The following is a 26,606-nucleotide window of genomic DNA, read 5'->3' on the forward strand; positions in this document are numbered from 1 at the left end:
ATCTACTCCCTCCAGTTTTCCTACCTCTCAGTAAGATTTTTTTCATCCACAGGACCTTTGGAAACCCTGGGTCAAGTTTCACTCAAGTAAGCATACTCCATTGTTGCATGGCTCTATATCCTTAACACTTTTCTCATTGAAAGGTGAGCTCTGTGTTCCCTTTCTTAATTGTAAACAGTAGAACATGACTGAAGTGATGCTGCCTAACTTCATTATCTAGGTCAGACAGCGCCCTGTGTCTTCCAACTAGTTCTCCTGGAATACATACTCTATGGGAAACCAATTATTATGTAGGAAATACATCTATCTGGGGGATGGATACATATTAGAGAGACTATGTAGGCATTTCTGTTGATAGTCCCAGCTGAGCTTGCCAGCCAACAACCAGCATAAACTGCTGTTCATGAGAGTTAGCCAGTCAAACCTTAACATAACTGTGGACATGACTAACAAGGGATTCAACTGTATGAGAGAATCTCAGTAATTAAAATGCACAAAAATGCCCCCCACCTCAAGTCTACATATTGAATAATGAAAAAAATCCCGTGTGCTACTGAATATTTTTAAAAATCACCCAGTATCAGTATACTGGTTGGGACTTCCCTATTGGCTGAGATGGTAAAAGCGTCTGCCTACAATTCAGGAGACCCGAGTCGATCCCTGGGTCAGGAAGATCCCCTGGAGAAAGAAATGGCAACCCACTTCAGTATTCTTGCCTGGAAAATCCCATGGCTGGAGGAGCCTGGTAAGCTACAGTCCATGGGGTTGCAAAGAGTCGGACACGACTGAGCGACTTCACTTCTTCTTTGAGTATCAGTATGTATAAGGCTTGCATTATAACATTCTCAGAGCCAAAGTTATACAAAATGAAAGTCTTTGTAAAATATTCTGCTGGCACTTTTGGATTACTTAGTAATTCTAAGTAATTCATTCAATATAAAAAGATCATCAGAGTTCAGGGCAGAAGAATCAATTTTATTTCATATTTTGAATTCCTTTGACATGTATGATTTGACATCATAGAATTCTTGATAAATGCATTCTTTCTCAAGCAAAATGTTTATTGAAAATTAATTAAGTCAGTCTATTTCATTATTTCTTTAGAGTATTTTTAAAATTAGCACTTGTATAAATACCCCAGAATAAAAGATAAAAGTTGCTTCTAATTTGAAACAAACACTTAACAATTTATTATGGATATTAATTAAAAATGAACTCAGCCATTAAATATGAAACAGAATTATTACTTTCTTTTTGTTTTTTTTTCCATACAATATTTTGCCAAATTTGCTTATTTTATTCCCTTAAAAAAATACCAGGACATAAGGAAGCAAACCTTATTACATCAGAAACTGAATCTTGTGTCATATATTTTCCAGTGGTTCCCATAACCAAGCTACCACAAGGACATTAAAAAAGCATCAAGATATTCAATGAGAATATGAAATTAAACCAAATGCCAAGCTGAAAAAATTAATTTGTAATTACCTTTGTGTTCTCTTAAAGGCTTCAGATCAGATCAGATCAGTCGCTCAGTCATGTCCGACTCTTTGTGACCCCATGAATCGCAGCACGCCAGGCCTCCCTGTCCATCACCAACTCCCGGAGTTCACTCAGACTCACGTCCATTGAGTCGGTGATGCCATCCAGCCATCTCATCCTCTGTCATCCCCTTCTCCTCCTGCCCCCAATCCCTCCCAGCATCAGAGTCTTTTCCAATGAGTCAACTCTTCACATGAGGTGGCCAAAGTACTGGAGTTTCAGCTTCAGCATCATTCCTTCCAAAGAAATCCCAGGGCTGATCTCCAGAAATATAATCCGAAAGTCAACTTGGAATTGAATTGAGAGAAATGAATAATGTAAGAGAATAAAGAAAGTAATAGTTGGTCTTCTAATTTATTACTCTGAGCAAGAAGTGGATTCAAAATGATCACTTCAGTCATAGAAAATAATATGTTCAGCATATCTGTAAAATACTAACATTAGTATTATTACTACTACAGTAGAGTCTATCAAGGGCTTCCCTGGTGTCTCAGTGGTAAAGAATCTGCCTACCAATGCTAGAGATATGGGTTTGATCCCTGGGACAGGAAGATCTGCTGGAGATGGAAATGGCTACCCACTTCAGTATTCTTGCCTGGGAAATCCAACGGACAGAGGAGCCTGGCAGGCTACAGTCCATGGGGTCGCAAAAGATTTGGGTATGATTTAGCAACTAAAACAGCAAGAATCTATTTTGCCCCTCCCAAATTGAAAGCTAGTCTTATTGCTTTTTCAGTAGAAAAAGCAATATTCATATTCAGTAGAACGTGATATGCCTCTGTTCCTCCTCACCCTGTTTCTGAACCTAAATATGGGCCTGTGTTCTATGTCTCCAATTAACTAACTCCAGGCAGAGTTCCCAGTCACATTTAAAGACAGATTAGACTAATAAATTTTTTTCAAATTAGGAATAATCACAATCATGAGCATTCTAGCAGAAAACTCAAACATTTCATTCAAATGTTTATTGAAAGCTTGCCTTTGTGTCATTGAGAATTTTGAGACTTTAGTGTTGACTGTAAAACTTAAAACTGATTATTGAATTACTTAATTTGTCACAAGCAATCATAAGTGAGGCAGTAGAGGATGGAACTTGTGTTATTTTAATAGAAATTATCTGGTTGCTCTGTTTTCATCAATTTACTTTCAGGATACTGTTACAGGATGGTTAATTAACACAGATACAATATGATAGCTCAATTGCCCTGAACTCTATGGACTGTTTTCTACAACCAAGAAAGAATAAAGAAGATTTTGCTCATTAAAGGCCCATAAAAACTATGAAATCAGTTTATTATATTTTAGATGGAATACATCTGGCATATGTTTAGTTCATTTTCACCCACACTAGAAACTTGTGATGTAGAACATCTAAAATGCACTCCTAGTAGCAAAGGCTGTGAGCAGACCCCCAGTGTTACGTAGGCCAGATGAACATACAGAACTGAATGAAGGAAAATCGATTTCCTACCCAAGAGGCAGCTTTCTCAGAGTAAACAAGTAGGATAGTACAATCTACTGCCTGCCAAATAAGTAGAAATTCATTTTTGCACTCCTGATTGCAAAGGGAATATTTTCAACCTGAACAAACTGGGAAAGTTATGCAGAACATTTCATCAATTAGTGGAGAAGCCAAGCTCTCATTCATACCCATACCTGTGTTTCTTTGGAGCTGATTAATCCATTCTGAATCCACTAAAAAATCCTGTTTATGATGGATAATATACTTTGAAAAAATTCTCTCTTTCTCCCTCTCTCTCTCTCTATAGATAGATAGATACATATCTCTCTCTATATATATATGTAGATGTGATAGCTTTATTCATTAAATAAGGATAAAGGTTGCCAATATATAAAGCGAACTTATGACTGCTCTTTTAAAAATACTTCTTAAAGTTTTACAAAATCCCTGATTACAAAAAGGCATTAATTATATATGTCAGTATTCCCCAAAACCCAAGAAATATACCAAGGCTCTCTTTTTACCGACGAGTACCTCAAGGCAGATTTCTATTCAATAATTACTGAGGGTGGTGGTGGTTTAGTCGCTCAGTCACGTCCGACTCTTTGTGACCCATGGACTGTAGCCCCCAGGCTCCTCCGTCCATGGGATTCTCCAGGCAAGGATGCTGGAGTGGGCTGCCATTTCCTTCTCCAAGTTACTGAGGGTAATTGGAGATCACCAACTTACTTGTTACTTATTGTGGAAACTGAAGTGCTTGGGGATTTTCATTCTTTCGAGGGGTACTTATTAAGCATCTTTTACATGCTTCACACTGTGTTGTTTGTTGGTGATACAGTGGTGGTTGAACAGCATGACACAGGTTCCTGCCCTCATTGAACCCAGGGGCATGGTAATAGCAGACATTGCATATCTAAGGACAACAACATGTATCATTACTGAAGAGAATGGTGGTGTGGTCTTATCAGAACTTGCTCTCCAGTATGCTTCCAGGAATAAACATTTAGCTTGAGACCTGGGGGATGAGTAGAAATCAGTAGGTACAGGGACACTGGTGTTCTGCCCAGATCACCTTTTATGAATGAAGGACTTACTCCCCAGCTGGTGAGACATGTAGCACCAAGCTGACATGCCTGTCCAGGAAGTACCCTAATCTGAGTAGAGCTACTTTGTCCAAAGACAGCCCTCCTTCCCTGAGGGGGCTGCCTACTAGTGTCTAGCCAAGGCAGAGATTAAAAAAAAAAAAAAAAATGAGGCCTTCTTATTCCAAACTGGGATAAATTAGAAGAGTTAAGAGCTTGAACGAGTCTGGATTGAGTCTGCATCATAGCACAATTTCTCCCTCTATCCAATCCCGCATTTTTTTTTTTTTCTTTCTTCAATGTGTATTGATTCCTGAGAGCACTCTTTATACCATCAAGTTCTGACTGGCCTCTCCAGCAACTTGCTGCCCTCAACATTTCCTTAACTTCTTTCTTTCAGCCACACTGGCCTTTGGTAGTCCCATGTCCACATCCTGCTTCCTCCCCACCCAAGGACCTTTCTTTGCTCATGTGGTTTCTTCTGTCTGAAGTCTTCTCCTCCCCTTCCTTCACCTTCTCTGCATCTTTCAAATCTCTCTTCCCAGTAGACTTTCCCTGACCTCCATAGGGGAACAAAATTTCCATATTATATGTATTCATTTACTTCTTGTCTTAATTATCACACTTAAAATTTCATTTTTTGTATGATATGTAGCTAATACATCGATTGACTACATTAATGTATGGTAAATGTGAAGAACCAACCCATTGGAAAAGACCCTGATGCTGGGAAAGATCGAAGGCAGGAGGAGAAGGGGACGACAGAGGATGAGATGGTTGGGTGGCATCACCGACTTAATGGACATGAGTTTGAGTAGGCTCCAGGAGTTGGTGATGGACAGGGAAGCCTGGCATACTACAGTCCATGGGGTCACAAAGAGTCAGACATGACCGAGCGACTGAACTGAACTGAACTGAAAATAATGACTAAAAGCAAACTGACCCATTATTGGATAAGTGGTAACATTTCTTGGATTTAAATGTCCAGTTCACACAGGACAATTTTCAAAATTTTTTTTCTTCTGCAGAACCTGGGTGAGCTGATTTTGGATCTCCCTTATTCTGCCTTTGACATCTCTTAGAAGTTCTCAGTGACCCTCTTACAATGCACATTTCAGAATGGATCCATTATTGATATGTCTCTAAGCAGCAGTGTTGAAGCTTCATGCTTCAAAATATCTAGATTTTTCTTCCTTATTGTTATGGTTATTTTTCCAAATACTTGTGAGTAGGTCTGCATAATTAAGTTAATTCCTTATAGGTTAGAACTTACTGCAGAGGGCAGTAACCATTTTGCATTTAAACCTGTCAGAGAGACAGTTAACTTAAGCGATATGGGTAATAGTTGTTACTGTTCTATCTTACTTTCTGCCATTTTTTAAATTATTATCAGCACAAGGGAGTTACCTCCCATGGCTTATGTCCTGCCACATGACCTATAATGTAATTACTTTTCTTATTTCTTAACCCAAACAAGTTGAGACAGATTACCATACACAAAAAAGTTATGCATTATACATATGCATGTATTTGCATGTTCTAAATATTGCCGATTATTTTTGAGAAAAATCTTATGATTTGAGGTTCTGTTTGCCACATGTGGTATAAATTTATCCAAACTATTTTTTTTGAAAAAAAAATATTAACATAGTTGCTACTATAACCTAAAATAATATTTATATCCTGTTCTTTGTTAAAGACAGAGATTAATCAGTTTGAAAAGTTCTCAAGTAGATGAATGATTTTTTTAACCTGAGAGATGACAGTCTTCCACCATGGTCTCTTTATTTTTTTTCCTCAGGTAATCACAATGATTTAGACTTGATTATACCTTTTGGGAGAATTTTAGGGTTTCACACAGTTATCAAATGTTCTACCAGCAAATTTCATCCCACCAGTGAAATTGCCTCATTTTTGTTGTTCTCTAAAAACACACATTTTGAAAGTTGATCACGTGCATTTTGCAACAAAGATTTTTGAGATGCAGAGAAATCTTACCCACTTATAGTCTTCTCACAGATTCAAACTTTGAATTTACAACTTTATAAAGTAGCTTGTTAAACACTTTAGTCAATTTAGACACTGAATCTCTAAAGCAAAAAGAATTGAAATATATGAAAAAAATTATAACAAGATGACTATATGGGCCCCTAGAGTCTATGATTAGTTCACTTTTGGGGCCTGGTGTGAAGGCAGCTGACTTGGACCATATTCTTCATTCATTTATTCAGTCAGGGCTTCCCAGGTGATGCAGTGGTAAAGAATCCACCTGCCAATGCAGGAGCCACAGAGGATGTGAGTTCAATTCCTGGGTTGGGAAGATCCCCTGGAGGAGGAAATGGCAACCCACTCCAGTATTGTTCACTGGAAAATTCCATGGACAGGAGAGCCTGGCGGGCTACAGTCCGTGAGGTTGCAGAGAGTCGGGCATGACTGAGTGACTGAGCATGCACACACATTTGTTCAGTAAAGAACTACTGTGCCAACTCCTGTTCTAGTTCTCTGTGTCCATATGATCTTTGCTACAGCAAGTATTACCTGTTAGCATATTTATTTCTTCTCATTGACAAGAATATGAGTCCCTAGAGCACAAGACCTAACACTTAGTAGAGTAAATGACTCATATTAGGATTTGGGAAATAATGATTAATCAATTCACAAATGAAATTATGAAATTAAAATGAAAAGACCATTCTTGAGGATCAACCTACTCAGGTATTTAAAAATCAGAAAAGGAAGGAAATATACATCTAACTTATAAAAATAGAATTTAAGTAGATGGAAGGGAGGTATGAAGGGCATTTTAAGCATCCAAAGAAATGGAGGCAGCTGAAAGGTAGTGATGTGTGAGAGAGCTCTGGAAATAGTGATTCTTTGCACAGACTGAATCAGAGTAGCCTGGGTGCTACAGACAGTATTTGTAAGTGGAACATCACTCTGCATAAATAACAGGGAAACTTTGAGTGATTTCAGTAAGGGAAGTGACATAACAATGTACCTATAAGGGAGTTTTATGATACTCTGTAAAGTGGATTAGAAGTGAAAGAGACTAATTGTATTAGCTTAAATATAAAGAGAAAAGCATCCTAGCTAAAATGATATTTTTTTGATTGAATTATTTTTTTTTAATTGGAGTAACAAATGGTTTAAGCATTGGATATAATGGAAAAAAATATTTCTTGTGACCTGTTTCAGCTGTTCTTTGTTAATATTTCAAAGTGAGAAAAGTGTTTTTAGCTTTTGTTTTGAGAATCACAATGATTATTGATAAAAACCAACTGAAAATTAAGATAATAATATATTTAGATTTAAAAAATGAATAATTTGCCATATTTTTAGTTAATTGGAAGTAATGGTTTAATGATACCATAACATTCAAAATGGCTAACTGAGAGCCTGTGCTATCAAAGATGAGAATTCCAATTATGATATCAATAAGTGATTAAATATTTTACTGCTTATTATTTTGACCTAAGTCCCTAGAATGCATTCATACATGCCTAGTGCCTTTGTAAAGCTCATTTCTGTGGTAGATAGACCATCCTTAGCCACCACAAAGCACAGACAGGCAAGTGATACCAAAACTGTTCTTCTAGCAGTTGTAAAATGAAGAAGATCAATAAATTAGATCTTGCCCTCCCAAATTCATACATCTCCCACCTTGTCTGGCAGTAGTGTGGGAAGTATTCACTATGACGTGGGGACATGAATCTCTTATTTCTCCACCCACTAAAGTTTAGCAGTCTGTGTTGAGTGGATATAGTTAAACTTCATTAGGGAAGAATCTGCCTTATTCAAACAAAATACCATTTCTCTAGCATGTATTGAAGAAAGCCAAAATAATTAATACCAGTTCCTAGTCAGCATTTCAAATACAAAATTACAAGGAACATTTATAGTCAATCAAAGTGTACTTAAAATACACTGTGCATGCACATGTGAGACAGGCTGAAATGCTGTTGTCATGTAGCATATGATATTACAAGTACAATAAGGACAGTTATGATGAAACAGAAAACGAAGATCATGGCATCCAGTCCCACCACTTCATGGGAAATAGATGGGGAAACAGTGGAAACAGTGTCAGACTTTATTTTTCTGGGCTCCAAAATCACTACAGATGGTGACTGCAGCCATGAAATTAAAAGACGCTTACTCCTTGGAAGGAAAGTTATGACCAACCTAGATAGCATATTCAAAAGCAGAGACATTACTTTGCCAACAAAGGTTCATCCAGCCAAGGCTATGGTTTTTCCTGTAGTCATGTATGGATGTGAGAGTTGGACTGTGAAGAAGGCTAAGCGCCGAAGAATTGATGCTTTTGAACTGTGGTGTTGGAGAAGACTCTTGAGAGTCCCTTGGACTGCAAGGAGATCCAACCAGTTCATTCTGAGGACATCAGCCCCGGGATTTCTTTGAAAGGAATGATGCTAAAGCTGAAACTCCAGTACTTTGGCCACCTCATGCGAAGATTTGACTCATTGGAAAAGACTCTGATGCTGGGAGAGATTGGGAGTAGGAGGAGAAGGGGACGACAGAGGATGAGATGGCTGGATGGCATCACTGACTCGATGGACATGAGTCTGAGTGAACTCCGGGAGTTGGTGATGGACAGGGAGGCCTGGTGTGCTGTGATTCATGGGGTCGCAAAGAGTCAGACACGACTGAGCGACTGATCTGATCTAATCTGATCTGATGATGAAACAGTAAAATAAGATAGAAAATAGAATCAATGTATCATCTAATCATCTCCACTTAAAGCATTTCATAAGGTAGTACTTTTAAGGCTTACTGAAAAAAAATCCACATATATTAAAAAATAAAATGCATTGGGTTGCCCATTGAAAACCAATAGAAAAAATTTCCTAAAGAATCAACATCTAGTTAGTTATTTTTGCCTCCAACTTTCTTTGGTCTTTACTTTGCAGACATTGTATTTTAACAAATATACTAAATGTATATTTATACATTAAGTTCGAGCATAGAAGCCATGCTGCTCTGGCTTAAGCAGCAAAGAAAGACATAATAGGATTTTCTATCTTAAATATTGTTTCACGATTGACCATAAATTGCATTAGCAAAACTGAGCCACATATGTTTTCTTGATATATTACATTCTCTGACTTGTTAGCCTAGAGCCAGTGATAGATTACTTAAAGAAGCTGAGCCTTTGAGTGTCAATGACAGCATCCACTTGAAGTTCAGTGATGGCCAACCTTATGGGAAACTTCCAGATCCTACCATGTACTCTTATTATCAGTGGAACTTGAGATACAAAATAAGAGATGTGTGAAATATGCTTGTTAGGAAAACAAAACCATAGCATGTAAGATCAGTATCCACAGTGAAAATGTAAACCTTGAGCTTTTGGTAAAGCCATTGTGGGTTTAATTCTTTAAAAAATGCAGGTGCCTGTAAACTTGAATTCAGAAATAATTTTTATGCTACAGTTTAAATTACTATGTTCCAGTCAGGGTAATAATTTTGCAGGGCATCTTATCTAAGCTCCACTTGTTGACTGAGAACTGGTAGCTTCTATCTAATGGGTACCATAGATGTCACCAGCAGAAACTACTTTATAAAAAATACAAGGAAAAAAATGGAAAATAAACCCAAGTCTTAGGATAATAGGCAGGATAACTTGAGGATTTCTTTAAAATGGCTAAATGTGAGATAATTATTTTAACTCTTTATCTCTTCACATAGAAAATACATGTTTTCTGTGAATACTTACAAAGCCTCATGATATTACATAAGAAAGATTTCTATTTTTTTAACTAAATGACCACAGACACATACTGGCATAATACCTTTTGGTTAATATCACTTCAGTGTGTTAAGGGAACTGAGAGTGGAGCCCACTATACAGGAGGGCAAAACATTGTTTAGTTAAATTTGACAGTTATGGAAAAGGATGAAGAAGAATTTCTTTGTTACCAGCTATTGAGCTGGTGGCTTTTGCAACATCTTTTTGGGGACAGTGTTCTTTTCCTAAGTTCACTTTCCTCTGTGGACTTTCATACACATACTACCAAGACACAGATCCCCAAATATGAACAGTAATCTGTGATATCAAAGCCTAACCAGCATGAGGGGAAGCTGCAAACCACCTGTTTGGCCTCAGATGCAAGCAGTTCTTTCCTTACTGATCTGTCTTGGAAAATTACCCCAGGAACTCTAACCATTGTGGCAGATTGGATTTTGTGTCAAGTAAGTGCTTCAAGTTCTGGCTTAGACTAGCCAGGTATTTAAGGTTTGCCAAGCTTTCCCATCACATATTTTAAGCCACACTTAAAAGAGAATCCCTTTTATAGTGATGTTTTGTTATCAACCTTGTAACTTTTCTGTGTCTTCTGTCAGTAAACTGCCAGTCGTTATTAAGGTTGGGAGGAACTAGAATTGGAGATTAGACAAAGATGGATTGTATAGTTTTGTAACCTACTGGATGCATCCTTAGAAAAGTTACACCATTGCTTGAAGTCTTGGTTTACTCATATTTATGTCAGAGATATATATGAGATTAAGTGGCATATGTAACACACAGTGTTTAGCATGTCATGAGTTCTCTACATATGTTAGCTTTCTTTTCTTTCTTGTATCTGTTCTAATGATAAAAAAAAAAAAAAACCAAAATACATCAAATTGTAACTAAATGTGAAAGTTCATTTCTGAAATATGTGAATGAGTACCATCTCTGTATCTGTGAATCAAATTACAGATTTAACCTCAATCCCAGGTTATTGACATTCCTGCTATAATTTGAATGGCTTTGGCAAATAGATGTTTTTCTTAGCTACCCTTTACTTTCTTCATTTTTCTTTTACTTTTAAAAAATGAGGTAGATTTTGCATCCATTGAAATAAGTTTCTTTATGACCCTTCCCAGGCCATCTGTGCCTCCATCCATAGGCACATTTCAATTATAAGTTAGGTTTGCCTGTTTTACAGCTTCATATGAATGGAACTGTGTTCTTCATTTTTTTCACACGACATGAAATGTTTGAGATTCATCAATGTTGATCCACATATCCCTAAGCTTTGTTTTGGCGAATGGTATTCAATTGCATAAATATATCAGAGCTGTTTATCCACTTCCCTCTATTTTTACACTTACTTCTCTAAGTATCCACAAAGTCTAAAATATTTCTATTTGATTCTTTATAGAAAAAGGTTTCTGATTCCTGTTCTTGAATGATTATCAGACTGATTCATGCTATATGAGCTCTGCATCTAATCAAAATGTTTTCATTGACTTAAGTTATAGTATTAGGTCTTCAGTTTTTGTTTAAAATCAATATAAAATGACCAAAGGTCATGGAAATAATATTCCTCCATCTTTTATTTTAAAACATAATTTTAGATCATGGACAATTAGTATGTAGTACTTGGCAGTACTTGAGCTTCTCTGATGGCTCAGATGGTAAAGAATCTGCCTGCAATGCAGGAGACCTGGGCTCGATCCTTGGGTCAGGAAGATTGTCTGGAGAAGCGAATGGCAACCCACTCCAGTATTCTTGCCTGGAGGTTCCATGAACAGAGGAGCCTGGTGGGCTACAGTCCATGGGCTCTCAAAGAGTCAGACACAACTGAGTGACTAACGCTTTCACTTTCATTTTCACAATGTATCTTAAAATATTCATACTAAAAGGCTACCTATAATTTGTCAAAGAAATACATTGTTCTGGCACAATGGTGCATTTCCCTTTGCCAAACCACGAAAATATGTAATGCATAGTATTTTCTACCTTGCCATTCAAGACAAGTTGAATTTAATGCTTTATGCTCAGGTTTTATTATAATCATTTATTCTGATTTTTTCAAAAATTTGCACTATTGCTTTTATATTTACTAATGTTATTTATGTATGTATCGTCCAGTGAAGGAAATCAAATACATTTGCAACAAGGAATAACAAGTCAATTAATATGTTAATATATGCATACAGTAGATTTCTTAAAATACATCAAACCTCTATGAGGGTCACACAACCCTCATAGAAAGTTTTGAATCTCATGCACACAGATTGTCCTAACTTGGTTTCCAAATACTTACCAAGAAGCTATAAATCCATAAAAATTTGACTGAGTATAAATATGGGCATTGGCTCTGCCCATATTTACTAATATTATCTCCTCCTCTTTTGGTAATTGCTGCTATTTTTCATATCACTGAATTAACACAATAAAAAAAGTGAACAAATACTGAGGTTAAAAACAGAATACTATGAAAATCAAAGATAAAATGGGGGCAGTGTTGATATTTATAACTTAAGTTCTGTGTGTGTGTGTGTGTTTGAATTACCTATTTTCTGAAAGTATGAGTCACAGAGTGTTAGAACAGAATGACATGTTACAAATTCTGCAGATAATCCCCTTATTCTTTCAGAGGAAAAAGATAAAGCCTGGCAGATGTTCTCTGGCACACCAAAGTCAGTGGGAATATCAGGGGCAGAATTAGAGCCAGTTTGTACTGTAATAGGTTTATTATCATGTCTTGTTGTCTTACCCTTTCTTTTCTTTTCTTTCTTTCTTATTGAAGTATAGTTGATTTAGAATGTTTCAGAAGTACTGCAAAGTGATTGTTATATATAAAACATTCTTTTCCATTGTAAATTATTACAAGATATTGAGTATAGTTCTCTATGCTATACATTAGGTCCTTGTTGGTTATCTATTTTGTGTGTATACATACACACACACACACACACATATATAGTAATGCATATTTATATCTGTTAATCCCCAATTCCAGATTTGTCCCTCCCCTGCCTTTGTCCCCTTTGGTAACTTAAGTTGGTTTTCTATACTTGTGAGTCTGTTTCTGTTTTGTTGTTAATGTTGTTCAGTCGCTAAGTCATGTCTGACTCTGCAACCCCATGAACTGCAGCATGCCAGGCTTCTGTGTCCTCCACTATCTCCTGGAGTTTGCTCAAACTCATATCCATTGAGTCAGTGGTGCCATTTGACCATCTCATTCTCTGTCACCCTCTTCTTCTTTTACCTTCAATTTTTCCCAGCATCAGGATCTTTTCTTGTGAACCAGCTCTTCACATAAGGTGGCCAAAGTATTGGAGCTTCAACATCAGTCCTTCCAGTGATTATTCAGGGTTGATTTCCTTTAGGATTGGCTGGTTAGATCTCCTTTGTTTTGTAAATAAGTTCATTTGTATAACTTTTTTAGATACAACATTTAAGTGATGGCATATGATATTTGTCTGATTTACTTAGTATGATCATCTCCAGGTCCATCCATGTTGCTGCAAATGGCATTATTTCATTCTTTGTAATGGCTGAGGAGTATTCCACTGTATATACACATAGGAGACAGGAAAAAGAAAAGCAGGCCCCAGCAAGGGCCACAAAAGAAATTTATAATTATTGGTAAACTGGATGCTATAAGGCATGAGACTCTTGGAACAAGTCCAGAGGGAACAGTTCATAATCTTGAAAACAAGATATGATCCTGGGGTCAGAAAACTGACCCCAGACTGTTTCTCAGCTGGCGTCTCAGAGTCACATATTTTACGTATCTGGTGGAAAATCTATAGATAAGAATATTAGTCTTAGTTACTGATTTGTTATTGATTACTGTTTCCTAATTACTCAATGGTTAATGATCATTTTGTTCTTTGGCCCTGAAGGCCACATGAGTTCGAGTTTAACTCCCTGCATATTCCTTCCTTCCCGGCTGAAAGTATAATAAAGCTGCTTGGATTCAGTTTCGGCACCTTCGCCTTGGAGCCGTGTTGGTCCCCTGATCCTCGCTTCTCTTTGAATTCTTGTGTCTCGTTTCTCATTCTCTCACCTCATCGCACTTTCGGAAACCCTGCTTGTCTAGCTGGTCTCAACAATACATACCACATCTTCTTTATCCATTCATCTGTGAATGGATACTTAGGTTGCTTCTATGTCTTGGCTATCATAAATAGTGCTGCTGTGAACATTGGGGTACATATCTCTTTTTGAATTAGAATTGTCATTTCTTGTTTTCTGGAAATATATCCAGGAGTGGGATTGCTTGCTCATATAGTAACTGTATTTTTAGTTTTTTAATGAACCTCTATACTCTTTTCCATAGGCTTCCCTGGTGGCTCTGTTGGTAAAGAATCCTCCTGCAATACAGTAGACCTGGGTTCAGTCCCTGGGTCTGGAAAAATCCCTGGAGAAGGGAATGGGAACCCACTCCAGTATTCTTGCCTGGGAAATCCCATGGACAAGTGAGTCTGGCAAGCTATAGTCCATGGGGTCGCAAGAGTTAGACACAACTCAGAGGGTAAAGTGTCTGCCTGCAATGTGGGAGACCTGGGTTTGATCCCTGGGTGGGGAAGATCCCCTGAAGAAGGAAATGGCAACCCACCCCAGTATTCTTGCCTGGAAAACCCCATGGATGGAGAAGCCTGGTGGGCTACAGTCCATAGAGTCGCAAAGAGTTGGACACGACTGAGCGACTTCACTTTAGCAACTAAACCACCACCGCCGTACTGTTTTCCATAGTGGCTGCACCAGTTTACATTTCCACCAGCACTGTAGGAGGGATCCTCTTTCTCCACACCCTTTTCAGCATTTACTATTTATAGACCTTTTAATGATGGTCAGCTTCCCTGGTGGCTCAGATGGTAAAAGAATCTGCCTGCAATGCAGGAGACCCACATTCAGTCCCTGGATTGGGAAGATCCCCTGGAGAAGGGAATGGCAACCCATCCCAGTACTCTTGCCTGGAGAATTCCATGGACAGAGGGCTACCTGATGGGCTACAGTCCACGGGATCACAAAAGAATTGGACACGACTGAGCGACTAACACACATGTATAATACACATATTTTGACTGGTGCGAGGTGATACCTCATTGTGGTTTTGATTTACATTTCTCTAACAATTAATGATATTGAGTATCTTTTCATATGCCTTTTGGCCATCTGTATGTCTTTGGAGTAGTATCTATTTAGATCCTCTGCCCATTTTTTTATCTTTTTTTTTTCATATTGAAACTGCATGAGTTGTTTGTGTATTTTAGAGATTAATCCCTTTCAATCACATAGTTTACAAATATCTATATGTTGTCTTTCCATTTTGTTTATGGTTTCCTTTGCTATAAAAGATTTTAAGTTTAATTATCTCATTTGTTTATTTTTGCTTTCATTTTCATATAACTTATGTTCTTCTTGAAGCTTGATTTTATTGCTGCTTTCTTAATTTTATTCTGTTATCATTTAGTAATTAGGCATATATATTCAAGGCCATTTTAAGTACATTCATGATCACAGTAATAGATACTTCATTGTCAAAATATAGTCATAATTGAAAAACGAAATAGATCATTTGGATGTTCTAGGGAATAGGAAAGTTTTGACCACCCATCATATCACTTACTTTTCAGAAAATTAAAAAAAAAATACTACATCACAAAATAAAATACCCTGGGGTTATTATGCTTAGTGAGATAAGTCAGACAAAGAAAGACAAATACTGCACGTTTTCACTGATACAGAGAATCTAAAAGATGAAACAAATGAACAAATACAACCAAATAGAAATAGACTCACACATAAAGAGAACAAACTAGGGATTACCAGAGGAGAGAGGGGTAGGGATAGAGACAAAATAGGTGAATGGGATTAGGAAGTACAAATTTCTAGTCATAAAATAGGTGAGTTATAAGGATGTAATGTACAACACAGAGAATATAGTCAATATTTTATACTAACTGTAATGTGTGATATATAAAAAATATTGAATTATTTTGTACACTTGAAACTAATTTTATATTGTACATCAGTGATATTTCAATTAGAGAGAAAACACACACACACATAGATGAGAATGAGTTCCCTCCATTGAACAGGCCAGGACAGGTCACAGATACCTGGGCCTATGGGACAGTGGTATCAGAAATTTTTCTGCAGAAGATGGTTATTTTGAGGTGCTAGCCTGCCATCTTCTCAGTCAGTCAGCTCCACAAATAAAGTCGTATTCCTTGCAAAAAAAAAAAAAAAAAAAAGAGAAAATTTTCTGCAATTGGGAGAGGAGAGTTCTGAGAAGAAACGACTTGGACATAAATGATAATTTTGTGCCAAAAGAAGACCAGATGTGTCCATGGATCCTCTTTTTTCATGAGATCTAAAGTGATGGAATATCTCAGCAATGGAGGGCAGCTTGCCATATCCTATGGCGCTCTATAGGAAAGACAAGGGAAAATACACAAGCACCTTCCTTAATGAACAGTCCCATATTCTTGTTGTCAGTGGTGATTAAGTGTTCACAGTATATCAGTGGCTATATTAAATTAGCATTCTTAATTTGAGTGTTTTGGTTTGGCTTTTTTTTTTATTGAATTCATAAACTGATCATTTTTATAGCTGCATAAAAGCTGGAAGCTAAAGATATGCTTTTAAATATATTTGTTTGAGCATATTTTAGTAATTGGCTAGTACAACTAATTGAAGCCACAGAGGGAGACCAAAATAATTTTTTTCTTTTCCTTAAATTGTCTGAACAGTGACCAAGTTTAAAAAGCATGGCTTTCAGAAAGTAACACATGCTATTAAAGTGGTCCCCTTGAGAACAGAATAATAAAAAATTGTTCTGCCAAAACAAGCTCGAAAATACAAATCAAAACAACACTGAGACATTTCCCCTCACTTATCAGATTGGCAAAAAGAAAAATCAAAGTTTGACCATTCACCTTTCTGTGACATTTTGAAGTACCAGGCACTGTCCTTCCTACATTGCTAGTAACAGTGCAAAGTGGTTACATCCCCATGGAAGAAAATCTGGCAATATTTATCAAAATTGCCATTTGATCCAGAAATCCTACTTCTCAAAACCTATCCTACAGATACAGCTGCATGTGCACAAATTAACAGGCTTTTAGCTAGGTGGGTAGTTCTGAAAGGAGGTGGAGGTGATTTTTTACCTTGCCCCAGGGGATATTTGGCAAAGAGTGGAGACTTTTTTGGATGTTATAAATAGGGAAGGGGGTGCTACTTGTATGTAGTGCGTAGAAGCCAGGGCTGCTGCTAAACATCCTACAATACATAAGCTACTGAACAAAGAATTCTCTGTCCCAAATATCAGTGATGCTAAAGTTAAAACACGCTGATATAGATCAATTGTTTTATTTATATGATAAACTATGCTACTTTCTATAATTTCTGTCTTCTGTTTTGTTTTCAGATTTTAGGGACAGCTTTTTCAGTTTTATTCAGCATTTATGGTTTAGGTTTTTTCACTTTGATTCCTCCGTGATAACAATGAACTTAGATTAGAAATATCTAGTAAGTTAAAATATTTAATAATTACAGCATATCAATGGGGAAAAAAGTCTTAAGTGCCAAAACAAAAGCCTTTGTAAGCATTTACTTTCTGTATCTTAGCTTTTTGTATCCCTGCACTGAAAATATAATTTAGAGTTTTGAAATCAGCAAAATACCATTAGATTTTCATCAGATACACAAAGTCTGAAGGGTACTTTGTTACTTTATCAGAGTTTCCTTTCCGTGAATATTTAAAAATTTGTTTCTGGAGAATTTCTTGATACAAATGCAGCCTAAACAAAGTGTCAACAGCTTGAGACAAAGAGGTTATGTACCTTCATTGAAAAATTGTGAGCTGTATGATTTGTGCATGTGATCACTGTACTTGGAGCCCAAAATCTTTTCAAATGTTTACGAAAAACAGATAACTCATAATAAAACATGAGAAAAATACAAAATGTCTTAAGAAAGTACTGTGCTATGATTAGTAACACATAAATTTTACATCTCTGCTTCTCAAAGAATGTGTATACATTTTTATACATGAAAAAACTTTAAGATCCTTTATCTTTCTGTTTCTCAAAAAATGGGTTGTACAAAATCCTGTTTTTAGATTAACTTTCCCTTTTAGTCTCCATAGAAAAATATTTTGGAATTGAGAAAACCTAAACACACACACACACAAACAAAATCAAGCACTCCTTCATTTTCTTTTTCTCTCTTACTTCTGGATCTTTCCGTTTCCCTTTAGCTTAATATTTCTATTGGATATACTAATCTAATTCCAGAGAAAGACATATTCTACATATCTGATATCTGTTTGTATTTCTGTTTAGTTGTTGAAGCTTTTATGGGCAGTGTCAAAATGAAGCTAAGAAATGAGAAGCTAATTTTAGGTTCAGAAGTACTGAACTTCCTGTGAGGATCTGTGTCTATGGCTGTAATAATTCTGATTATAAGAATATCCACTGGTAGAAGTAGAGATGTGATTGTCATCTATGAGCAGAGGATTAGGCAAGTAATAAGTGACTGAGTGTATGTTCATGATACAAACATCATCCTTGTCCATAACTCAAATATATTGTATATAACCCGCTAAGGAAGAGGAACAGCATCACCATTGACAACAATTATGATAAATCAATTTTTTATATTAGGTTTTGAAGTTGATCTATTAGAATCTCAGCATTTTGTTTGAACAGTAATATTCTTAATTAAGAAATATGCTATTCACTACATTTCTAATTTGGCAGAATCTATATAGTCCTTTTAGGTGGGTTGGGTCATTAACAGCTGTCAGTGAGTTATCATCTGGTTATTAGATAAAATCAATCTTTTATGATAAGCATAGCTGAAAAATTTAAGAGAATAAATGCAGATTTCTAAAATAAGTATTTTAAAAATTAAGAGTTACAAGTCAACAGACTTTAGTACTACTGTTAACAAACCTTTTAATGTTGGAGAAAATGTCTGCCCATCTTTAGCAAATCCTTAAGAAGACACTTCATGAAATCTGTACTCAGTATATATATTTAACCTCAGCTGTGTTTGAACAGGGGTGTAAATACTTAATAACTTCTTTGTTTTTCTGTCTTACAATATTTAATAGTTAGCACAAGCTTCTGTCCTCAAAGCACCTCCTGTTGTCAGAATGTTTCCCATTCTCTGAAGAGCTTCATGAACCACTGACTAAGCTTCCACCACAGTTTCTCATTGTGGCTAAATTCATGAATATGGGGTAGATAATTTTGTTTCTACAGCCGATATGTAAACATACCTTACAAACATATTTCTTATGATTTATATTTTCATTCCTTTATTCATTCAGTAAATAGTAATTGAGGACCTTCATTGCTGTGAGAAGTATGATTTTTGTCTTCGTGGAGCTTATGATCAGTGGAAAAGAAGTGACAGTAAACTGCCAAAGACACAACTTGCTTTAGAATAATTTACTGTGGAAATAAATAAAACGATAACTGTGGTAAATGCTACCTTGAACAAGTAAAGGAGGCTATGAGAGCATAGGTCCTGGGACCTTGAGTACTAAAGATGCCCCATCAGAAGACCAATACACCACACCTGGAGGCTGAATCAGAGTTAGCTGGATGTAGAGATGGAACAAAAATAAGTCACCTTCTGGGCATCAGAGAAGTATGTAGGAATTTTCTGTGGTGGAACCCAGCTTGACCCATTTGAGGAAGAACTTACTGTGGGTGGAGCAGAGGGAACAGGAAAACTTACCAAGAAAGAAAGTAGGCAAAGTTGGCAAGACCATGCAAAGTATGGTGAAGATTTGAAACCTCTAAGAATAGTGGGGGCCACTGAATGTTTTAAGCATGAAGTAATATGTTCTTTTAATGGTAAACTGAGCAAAGTAGATTCAAGGAGAGAAGTTAATGTAGTTTCCACAGTATTTCAGGCCAGGTAGTGGCTTGCACAAGGGTGAGAGGAACATGTTAAGATCAAGTAATGCGCTGATATATATGAAGTGAGAGCTATGTGAGTAGTCATGACTGGTAACCAAAATCATCATTAACTTATCACTTTGGTACTGAATTCACACCCATAACACACACATTAGTCACTCAGTTGTGTCTTACTCTTTGCGACCCCATGAACTGTAGCCCACTGGCCTTCTCTGTCCATGGGATTCTCCAGGCAAGAGTATTGGAGTGGGTTGCCATTCCCTTCTCCAGGGAATCTTCCCGACCCAGGGATTGAACCTGCATCTCCCAACTGTGGGCAGATTCTTTACCATCTAGCTACCAGGAAAGCCCATGTGTTTGTATATGTATATACATATATATGTGTAAAATATTTAATCAAACATATTTCAGAGAATTGTAGAGTTATCTATCTGTCTAACAAAATAGTGTCATAAAACAACAATGGCAATAATCATTTGGGTATTCCAGCAAGCTCATTATGTTGCAAAAAAAGGGGAAAGTCTCCCATCCAGATATTGTCCCTACATAATTACTATTCAACCCAGTGTGTATATCATAGTGCCAACATATCATGCAGCAAGAGCTATATTAGCCAAGAGTGCCTGTTATTTGGGTGAATCAGGAAATTATTGAGTTTTACTCAATATGGCAGAAAATTAGTGATTTTAGAAACCAGAATATTTGATTAAATATAATAATTTAAAACTCCATTGAATTATAAAAATTAATTTACAAAATCAGAAAACATTTATCTGTAGGAAATATTTTTTTTCTGGCAAACAACAAAAACATTTCAATGATGGAGAAATATATATCAAAATATAATGGAAATTGTTATACATGTCATTTCTCTGAATTTCTGTAGTTTTCTGTGCTGTAATATCAAGCATATGCATTTGTTTAATAGAACTTAATAGGCATATAAGAAGTAAATGGAATCACTGAAGATTCATCTGAAATAGGATAAAGATTACAAAGTAATCAAAGAAAATAGAGGATGATGGGTAAACCAAAAGAAGCTATTTTCTTTGACTATATAATTAAATATTGCTGCCTGCATACTCTTCGGAGAAGGCAATGGCACCCCACTCCAGTACTCTTGCCTGGAAAATCCCATGGACGGAGGAGCCTGGAAGGCTGCAGTCCATGGGGTCGCTGAGGGTCGGACATGACTGAGCGACTTCACTTTCACTTTTCACTTTCATGCGTTGGAGAAGGAAATGGCAACCCACTCCAGTGTTCTTGCCTGGAGAATCCCAGGGATGGGGGAGCCTGGTGGGCTGCTGTCTATGGGGTTGCACAGAGTCGGACATGACTGAAGTGACTTAGCAGCAGCATACTCTTATTATCTTTACATAATTGTATATCTTTTTCAAGAGGTATTTATTTTATTTACATGTTTTTACTTCACTCTCATAAAGTGGAAGAAGGTGAAAGTGAAGTCGCTCAGTTGTGTTCGACTCTTTGCGACCCCAGGAACTGTAGCCTACCAGGCTCCTCCATCCATGGGATTTTCCAGGCAAGAGTACTGGAGTGGGTTGCCATTTTCTGCTCTAGGGGATCTTCCTGACCCAGGGATCGCACCCGGGTCTCCCACATTGTAGGCAGACGCTTTACTGTCTGAGCCACCAGGGAACCCCCATAAGGTCTCACTCTCATAAGGTCAGCTAAAAGACCAGACATTTTGATTAACTTAAAACAACTACATTTTCTTCTGCTATGGCTACAAGAACAGTAAGCAACAAAATAAAAATTGAGAGAGAAAAGTTGCTATGCATCGAAAGCTCTTACATGTTTTCTTCGAAAAAATGTTGCTAGAGAGCAAAAATATTGGGGCCTCTGAAACATGCATATTTTATCTGAGTTTTAGGCAATTAGCATCCAATTTCAGGCTCCATCCAAGACTTATGCTTCATATTTTGAACTATATTCCCCCCCCTCTTTTTTTTTTTTTTGGCTTCTCTGGGTCTTTGTTGCAGAGCATGGGCTGTTTATTGCCGTGCATTGGCTACTCTTTAGTTGTGGTGCCCGGGCTTCTCATTGCATTAGTTTATCTTCTAGTGGTACATGGGCTCTAGGGTATGTGGGCTTAGCTGTCTCATCACAAGTGGGATCTTCCCGGAACATGAATTGAACCCATGTCCCCTGCACTGGCAGGAGGATTCTTAACCACTGGACCACCAGAGAAGGCCCAGGTACTTTATTTTTGTAGAGTATTTTTTTGTATGATTCTTAGAAAACTCACCAAGAAAGGAAGATTGGCAGTCTAAGTACATCACAGTCACAGAATACCAAACTAGAGCTTAAATGATAATAATGGTAATATGTAACACTTATGGAACGCTCACTGGGAACCAGGACTTTCTAAGGATTTCACATGCATTTGTACCTTGAATTCTCAAAAATAATCTTTGTAACAGATACTATCATCATGTCCACATTCCAATTGATGAAAATGAGTGTAGAGCAAAGAAATTTTCTCAAGGCCCTACAGAGACCAAATGGAAGAACCCAAGGCTCTGACTTCTGATGTCCCAGCCTAGGATACTGGGCCTGTCATATAGCACAACTACTGAGAAGATGCCATCAACAGAAGCATCACATATGCAAGATGTAATCTGTAACCTGTGCAATGGAGTGTGGTGGCCCTCCAGGTCAGAGATCAGAGGAAGAGGAATAGAACAGAGAAGGGACAGCCAGGATGATAATAAATTAGTAAGGCTAGTCATGAAAGCCAAGAGCAGAAAGAACTTCAACTGGTCAAACATACTGCTGATGGGTTGAGTGAGCTCAGAACACAAATCTGACCATTGGATTAAAGGCATTAATGGACAAGCTTGCCAGTCTTGTCACAGGCAGTCCTACTAAATGAAGAGGATGGGAGCTTTATCAAAGTGAGTTGATGAGAGGAAACAACGTGAGGGGGAGTAGAGCAGAGGATCAAGATCTGGAGGCCAGCGTGGGATCATGGGAGGACCAATGACATATTTCTCAAGAGCTGTTTATGATTACAGACCAAACCCAACATGAGAGTTTACATTCAGCTTGCAAACAAAGCACAGCCAGATGACTGACCTTGGGAGAAAAGAGACCAGCATGATGCATAAATCAGCAAATCAGACACAAAAAAAGACAACAAGTAGTCAAAGAACAGTGTCCTCAAGCTATAGAACATCTGGGAAATAAAAAGAGTCATGAATCTGATGTACAGTTAAACAGTAAAACCACTCCCACAGAGACCATCCCACAGAGAAAAGTGACTGAACTAATCCCCAGAGAGGCACAAAAAACACCTGGACCAAGAGTTACTCAGGAAGAAGAAATACAAGTATGGGGGAAATTTTGCCTGCAGAGAATGATTTGTAATCTTAAAGAAGTGACAATGCGAAACAAAGTCTAAATGTCCACCAAGAATAGTATCCTGACAAGGAAATGCCAACTGATTTAAATAGAATGGATCCATAAATAAAACATATTGGAAAAATGTTCATCAAACCTCTGGACAGCAGAGTCTGTGTTTTGTTCATGTTAGTGTCTGAGACTGAGCATAGTATCTGGCTGCCAAGATGCACACTCAGTTGTTGTTGAATGATACCAGTATTAAAATGATCAATCCAGGTTGGTGCAAACACACCTGTGCAAGGAGTAGGGATTGAGGGGGAGGATCCTGGCATTTTCATTTTATGAGGCTTGATAGTTTTACTGGACAGATAGAACAAGGATGATGATGATAAAGGAAGGTTGATGGAAAGGGAGTGGTGAGGGTCCTTGACTCCTACTTACTATGTTTCAGTAAACAGGAGACTGTTCACTCAAGAGTGCGAAAAATATAGGAAGAAAAACATCCCAGATTTCTACCTCCTCCCTCATGATTCCCCATGGGAGAAAAAAAAAAAATGTATCAGTTCGGTGAATTTGGATGAAGGAATAAAACACAAGCAGATGATGAGAGCCTTCTCTTTCTTTCCCAGTAACTTGAATCTAGGAATCTATTTTTTTCTCCTCCTCCTCTTTCTTGTTCAGGTTGTAGACTTCCTGTGGGAAGTAAACTGACCAGTTTGGTGTGAATACTTTCGATTTTGATGGAAAGTTTTAATAAGCCAGTTGTGTCCAAAGTTCCAAACCACTGTCCAGTTCATCTTTATCGATAATTAGCTGACGTTTTACTTTTTATCTGCCTTATTTCTACATCTACTTCTCAGTTGGTTTTATACTCAGATGAGGTAAGGGTGTGATTTAGTTTACATCTAATCACAGTCCAAGTCACAGGGTGAAACATTCAAATTTCTGCCATAAGGCATTTAAGAAACATAAAAGTGCAGAATTACATAGACAGCATTACCCTTTGGACACTGTTTAATGTGCTAAGTAAAGTTATACTCAAGGGGGGATATAGCTGGTTTGCCTCTGCATATACTAAAGAATAATATTTTCAGAGTTGTGACCAAACTTGTCCCTTCATTAAAAAAAAAATAGCTTTATTTAGATTCCACTTCTCAGAAAAAAACATACGGTCTTTCTCTTTCTTACTTATTTCACTTAGCTTATGCTTATTACCCTCCAGGTCCATCCGTGTTGTTGCAGATGGCAAAATTTCATTCTATTTTGTGGTCAAGTGGTATTCCATTGTGTGTGTGTGTGTGTGTGTGTGTGTGTATGTGTGTATTCCATATCTTTTTTGTTCCATCCATCTGTTAATGGACACTTAGATTGCTTCTCTATCTTAGCTATAGTAAATAATGCTACTATGACCATTGGAGTGCATGTATCTTTTCTAATTAGTGTTTTGGATTTTTTTTTTTTTTTTAGATATATACCTGAGAGTGGAATTGCTGGTCTATGATAATTCTATTTTTAGTTTGAGGAGCCTCCATGCTGTTTTCCAAAGTCTACTGTACCAACTTAAATTCCTACTGACACTGTAGGAGAGTTCCCTTTTCTCCACATCCAATGTTTGTTATTTTTGTTTTTTGATTATAGCCATTCTGACGGGTTTGAGGTCCTCACTGTGGTTTTGATTTGCATTTCCCTGATGATTAGTAATGTTGAGAGTGTTTTCATGTGCTGTTGGCCATCCACATTTACTCTTTGGAAAAATGTCTATTCAGTTTTTCTGCTTATTTTAAAATCAGGTTTGATTTTTTGGTATTGAGTTATATGAGCTGTTTATATATTTTAGATATTAACCCCTTATTGGTAAGATCATCTGCAAATATTTTCTCCCATTCTATAGGTTGTCTTTTCATTTTGTTGATGGCTTCCTTTGCTGTACAAAAGCTTTTAATTTTAATTAGGTCCCTTTGTTTATTTTTGTTTTCATTTCCTTTACTTTAGGAGATGGATGTAAAAAGTTATTGCTGTGCTTTATGTCAAAGAGTGTTCTACCTATGTTTTCTTCTAGGGGTTTTATAGAATTTGGTTTTACACTTAGGTCTTTAATTCATTTTAAGCTAAATTTTGTATACAGTGTTAGGGAATATACTAATTTCATTCTTTTACATGTAACTGTCTAGTTTACCCAGCACCACTTGTTGAAGAGACTGTCTTTTCTCCATTGTATATTCTTGCCTCCTTTGTTGTAGATTAATTGACCATAAGTGCATGGGTTTATATCTGGGCTCTCCATTCTGTTCCATTGATCTGTGTATCAGTTTTTGTACCAGTACCATACCATTTTGATTGCTGTAGCTTTGTAGTATACTCTGAAGTCAGGGCATATGATTCCTCAACTCTTCTTCTTTCTCAGGATTGTTTTGGGCATTTGGGATCTTTCATGTTTCCATAAAATTTTTAAATTATTTGTTCTAGTTCTGTGAAAAAATGTGATTGGTATGTTGATGGGCATTTCCCTGACATGAATGGACCTCGAGGGTATTAGTTAAATAAGGCAGACAGTGAAAGATAAATACGGTATGTTTTCACTTACACGTGAAATCTAAAAAAGAAATAAATATGATAAAACAGATGCACTCATAGATCCAGATCAAACTAGTGGTTACTAGAGAGGAGAGCAGTGAGAGCAGGGGAAAATAAGTAAGGGAATTATTAAGGGATATAAACTACCAGTTATAAAATAAATTATTTACAAGAATGCAGTTCACAGCACAAGAAATATTGTCAGTATTTTATAATAACTTTGTATTCAGTGTAAGCTATAAAAATATCAAATTACTATATTACATACCTAAAACTAATATAACATTGTGAGTCAACTATAGTTTAGTTGGAAAAAAAAAAGGTAAACCAGTGGGAGTGGCACTGGAGTTGATTAGTAAAAATGTCAATTTCTAGGGAGGTTGCTAAGAGGGGTCTGGGGCTCTGGAAGAGAAGATAGGGGTCTGAAGTTCTCAAGGAGGAGAAAAGGACAAAAGTTTTTTTTCTTTAAACCCAGAGCTGATGATTGCACAACAAAACAACTCATCTTGCTGAAAGATATATTTTTCCTTAAACTCTATGAAAGTGAAAGTGAAGTCACTCAGTTGTGTCCGACTCTTTGCTACCCCATGGACTGTAGCCTACCAGGCTCCTCCCTCCATGGGATTCTCCAGGCAAGAGTACTGGAGTGGATTGCCATTTCCTTCTCCAGGGGATCTTCCCCACCCAGGGATCGAACCTGGGTCTCCCTCATTCCAGGCAGATGGTTTAACCTCTGAGCCACCAGGGAAGCCCATATAACAACAATGTATCCTGCTTGAGGACATGTTTCTCCTTCTTGAGAACCTTCTGATTAATCCTGTCATATTATGAGTTCCATGCTAATCTCTTTTTACAATTTAATCAACACTGACAACTCAGCACTTTTGAAAAGAAAATATAAAGGA

At 37.1% G+C, this 26,606-nt stretch overlaps 1 protein-coding gene across 2 annotated transcripts in view; it reads left to right on the top strand.

The window, feature by feature from the left end:
* LOC147340106 (uncharacterized) overlaps nucleotides 1-25,968 on the top strand; it is a 281,692-nt gene extending 255,724 nt beyond the window's left edge. Inside the window, exon 6 of one of the 2 annotated variants that reach the window (XM_086387618.1) lies at nucleotides 24,595-25,968. The gene's annotated coding sequence lies outside the window, so the exon portion shown is untranslated. Of the gene's footprint in view, nucleotides 1-14,162; nucleotides 15,732-24,594 lie in introns of those variants that run through there. The other variant, XM_086387617.1, reaches the window with a different exon arrangement.
* Nucleotides 25,969-26,606: the final 638 nt, after the last annotated feature.

Source organism: Bos grunniens, chromosome X (assembly GCF_055505025.1).
Source record: "Bos grunniens cultivar Pamir isolate PY7600 chromosome X, Bosgru_T2T1.0, whole genome shotgun sequence".
NCBI lineage: Eukaryota > Metazoa > Chordata > Mammalia > Artiodactyla > Bovidae > Bos > Bos grunniens.